Source organism: Nicotiana attenuata, unplaced genomic scaffold (genome assembly GCF_001879085.1).
Source record: "Nicotiana attenuata strain UT unplaced genomic scaffold, NIATTr2, whole genome shotgun sequence".
Taxonomy (NCBI): Eukaryota; Viridiplantae; Streptophyta; class Magnoliopsida; order Solanales; family Solanaceae; genus Nicotiana; species Nicotiana attenuata.
Window position 1 is genome coordinate 88,354 of NW_017674079.1, and position 4,959 is coordinate 93,312.

Genomic DNA, 4,959 nt, shown 5'->3' on the forward strand with positions numbered 1-4,959 from the left:
CTGGGGGATAAATACAGACGTCTCCGTACCGATCCCTCAGACTCTACTAAGTTTGTCTGTGAGTTGTGAGACCTATGTAACCTAGAGCTTTGATACCAACTTGTCACGACCCGGATTTCCCACCCTCGGGAGTCGTGATGGCGCCTACTAGTGAAAGCTAGGCAAGCCAATCAACTGAATTATTTACCTCGTTTCCATTTTTAAATCCGTTAACAGTTTCAAACCAACAGTTAATTGAGAATAGGAAGGGGGATCATGCTGCGGGGTACAACAAGTATCAATACAAATCCAACAATTAAATGTAGAGAAATCATAACTCAGTTATCAATAAAAATCAGGAAATCAAAGACAAGTGCACGGCATCACCCTTCGTGCTTTAACACTCTCTCACCAAAACAATGCACGGCATCACCTTTCGTGCTTTACACTCTTCCTCACCCAAGCAACAATCACAAAGCCATTTGGGCAATGGAATCAATAACATCACAAATAAATCAAGTAACAACAGAAATCAGTAAGTAAGCGTAAAGAACACCATAACTCAATTACAAGTAAAATCAGGAAAATCAAGGACAAGTGCACGGCATCACGCTTCATGCTTTACTCTCGTCCTCACCATGAAAATCAGTATAATTGGCACGGAATCACCCTTCGTGCTTTTACCTCACATAATCACTCATATAAAAGCACAAAATGGTACATCGTGTGGCACGGCATCACCCTTCGTGCTTTACACTCTGCCTCACAAAATCATACACGGCATCACCCTTTGTGCTTTAACACTCTCTCGCCAAAATAATGCATGGCATCACCCTTCGTGTTTTACACTCTTCCTCACCCAAATAACAAACACAAACAATAAGGGCAAGGAAATAAATGAATGGTAATAAAATCCCGGCAAGGGAACAAAATCAAACCACAACATCCCGGCAAGGGAACAACATTAAAAGCAACAACGTCCCGGCAAGGGATCAATACCCTAATCCTCTTCTCATTTCTACATTTACCTCACAACTTGGTTCACAATTTGAGCCAATGCTCTATAAGGTTCAATTGCCAAATTATACTTCTACAAATCACTTTACAACTTGAGCCAACGCTCTTCAATATACAATTACCAATAGTCTTTCCACAAACCTTGCTCAACAATAGCAATCACCACATTAAACATGAACAATACAAATGGAGTCACATTACTCACAACATAAGAGTCACGAGCATGCTTGACACCAACGTATAGATGCTCGTCACCATGCCTATACGTCGTACTCAACAAATAACACATAGCAAATAGGACACAACTCCTAACCCCTCAAGCTAAGGTTAGACCAAACACTTACTTCGATGCCACGAACACAATTCAAGCCTCAAGTATCGCTTTACCTCTTGATTCCACCACCAACTCGCTCTTATCTAGCCACAAGTTACTTAATTATATCAATAAATGCTAAATGAATCAATTCTAATGCATGGAAATAAGTTTTCTAAAGTTTTTTCCAAAAAGTCAAAAATCAACCACGGGCCCGCTTGGTCAAAACCCGAGGTTCGAAACAAAACCCGACTATCCATTCACTTACGAACTCAAATATATAATTTGTTTTGAAATCGGACCTCAAATCGAGGTCCAAATCCCCAAAATTTGAAAAATCTAGGTTCTACCCAAAACACCCAATTTCCCCCATGAAAACCTTTGATTTTGAGTTGAAATCATGTGAAAAGATGTTAAAGATTGAAGAAAACGAGTTAGAAATAACTTACAATCGATTTGGAGAAGAAATTGCCTTTGAAAAATCGCTCAAGAGTGTTTTGGTTTTGAAAGGGTGTGAAAAATGGTTGAAATGCGTCTAAGTTATGAATTTACAGGTCTCTGATGTCGCAATTGCGACCAGGGTTCGCAATTGCGAACCCTTCAAAATTCTGAGACTTTCGCATTTGCGAATAAAATGTCGCATTTGCGACCAAGTCAGATATGCGGTCTTCTTCGCATTTGCGATAGACCTTTCGCAAATGCGAAGTCGCATTTACGACTAAGGCTGCCCAGGTTCATTTTCGCATTTGTGAGGCTTTTTCGCATTTGCGAAGCCTGCAGACCTGACCATACCAGCTGAAAAACCTGCAATTTCCTAAGTTAAAATTCCACTCCGTGGCCTATCCAAAACTCACCCGTGCCCTCGGGGCTCCAAACCAAACATGCACACCAACCTAAAAATATCATACGGACTTGCTCGTGCGTTCACATCACCAACATAACAACTATGAATTTAGCATCAACATCATGAAATCACTTAAGAACATCAAATTTTTCAATTTTCTCAAATAAGGTCCGATTCACGTCATTTCAAGTCCGTTTCTTACCAAATTTCACAGACTTAACTTAAATTATATATAAGACCTGTAACGGGCTCCAGAACTAAAATACGGGCCCGATACCATCAAATTTCAAACACATTTCATTTCTGAAAACTCATATATATTCCAGAAAATAATTTTCTTTAAAAATTCATTTCTCGGGCTTGGGACCTCGGAATTCGATTTCGGGCATACGCCCAAGTCCCATATTTTCTTACGGACCTCCCGGGATCGTCGGAACACGGATCCGGGTCCGTTTGCTAAAAATATTGACCGAAGTCAAATTAAATTCTTTTTAAAGGCAAAATTCATCATTTTCCACAGTTTTTCATATAATGGCTTTCCGGCTACGCGCCCGAACTGCGCACACAAATCTAGGTGAGGTGAAAGGGAGGTTTTTTAGCCTCGGAACACTGAATTTGTTTCTAAAACAAGTGATGACCTTTTGGGTCATCACAAGAGTAGTGTACGCAGACCTTACCCCTACCCCGAAAAGGGCAGAGAGGCTATTTTCAGGAGACTCTCGGCTCAACAGGAGAGACAATAATATCAGAAAAGAAATAAGAGAAAACATGTAACAACAAAAGATACCAGAAAAAAAATAACCACAGCAAATAAGTGAAAGGACAATAACACAAAACTAAACAAAATAACAATGTGAATACAACAAAGACCGCTAACAAACCTAAACGAAACTCTATCAGACTACCCAGTACAAAGAGGGAAGAACTCTCTTTTGTCCACCAAAAAAAAGTTAATAAAAGTTAATTTCTTTTCCTATTTAATGCAGGTCTAAAATATTCAGAAATCATACATTTTGCCCACCAAAAAGAAACTAAGGTAGGTGGCTCCTAGAGCCTCTTGACAAATTTTGCTTATTTGACTTTGTTAAATGAGATTCACAATTATATAAAATTAAAAATGGAGTAAGAAAAAGAATATTAATATTTGGGTTTTTACTCAAATGATATCTTCCTTAGGGAAGAAATATGTATATACATATTGTTTGTTGTTCAAGTCAAATACTTCCCTATTTAGCTTTTATTTTTGTATATCCTTGATTGTTCTAATAAAATAAGAAATATTACCCATGGTCAACTCCAATTATTGGAGTTGAAACTCTGAACCAAAACTATACTTTGTGGAGAAATGATTAGGAATTACTCAAAAAGGGTAAAAAGTACTTCCCTCCTTTATCCTTTCCACATGTTACTTCTACTCATTTTTCAAGTCGTTTGACCCCTTGGTTTGGGGGGGGGGGGGGGGGAAGAAAATCACAAAACGTTCAATTTAAGAAATTTGCCACTACATGAAGGACAACCCGTTGCATAAAGCATCATGCATTCATAACAAGGTCCGGAAAAGGGTTATATCCTAATAGAGATGTAGTGTAAGCAGTCTACCTTGATTCAAGCATCAGTGGCTGATTCCTTGGCTCGAATTGTGACACGTAGGTCAAACTGAGACAACTTTACTATTGCTCCAAGGATCCTCTTCAAATATGCAATTACATGGTTAGCAGGAATCTCGTAAAATTAGTTGAGATAAACTAGTTCGGACATCACGGTTACCAAAGAAAGAAATAAGTAACCACTAATCTATCTAAAGATGTAGCTTAGATATCAATAGAGACAATAAATGCTAGATTATTTTCGTGAATATGTGCTGATGAGAAATAACGCTTATCTGATAATTATACTAATAGTCTAAATATGCACAAATAAAAAATTTATCTAGATAGAGAGAACCTGAGTAAATATACTACGGATTATGTCAAAAGTACCTCGAAATAAATAAAAATTCCAATAAACACACATGACGATGGAGAGGTGTTTTGCTTTCCTTTATATATATATATATATATTAAAAGTACCCTCGAAATAACTATTAATTTAAATTAACACACACGACGACGGAGAGGTGTTTTGCTTTCCTTTATATAATAGTAAAAAAAAGTTAAATTGTAAGGACAACTAATAGCCACCTATCCTAATTATGGCATGCAAATTTGCTTTTAAATACAAAGCCTAATGTTGCTATTTCTACTAGTAAAGCCCTCTAATTCTTTCCTCAAACAACCAAAATTAATCCAACATTGAGGGCACCAAAAATTCTATTCTTTTAGCATATCACCACATTTCAGTAAACCTTTAATGCTCCTTCCTTGAACACACCCTCCCCCACCCCCCACCCCCACCCCACCCCCACCCCACCCAAAAAAAAACCAAAATTTGCTGGTTTAATCTCTTTCCTTGTCTTTTTCGATAACCGATTATTCAACCAAGTACTCGCTGCCATCCACTAGCACAAGTAACGATAACTGACAACGAGGCTAGTTTTGGATTGCTCGTTCGCTCTCTTTTATGGGATCTTCTAAAAAGAATGAGAAATCCGGAGAGTCAGTGGTGCAAGGTTCGAAACTTCACGGATAATAATCATGTTCCGTTACCCTTTCCCCACTTAAATATCAGGCACTTGTCTACGGGAGAGTTCGAACTAGTAATGTACTCCTAACACATACAACACATATTACGCTCTTACCACTTAGACCGAAGTCCTTTTATCGGTATTATTCTTGATCTTTTGTGTGTGTTTGTGTGTGTGTGTGGG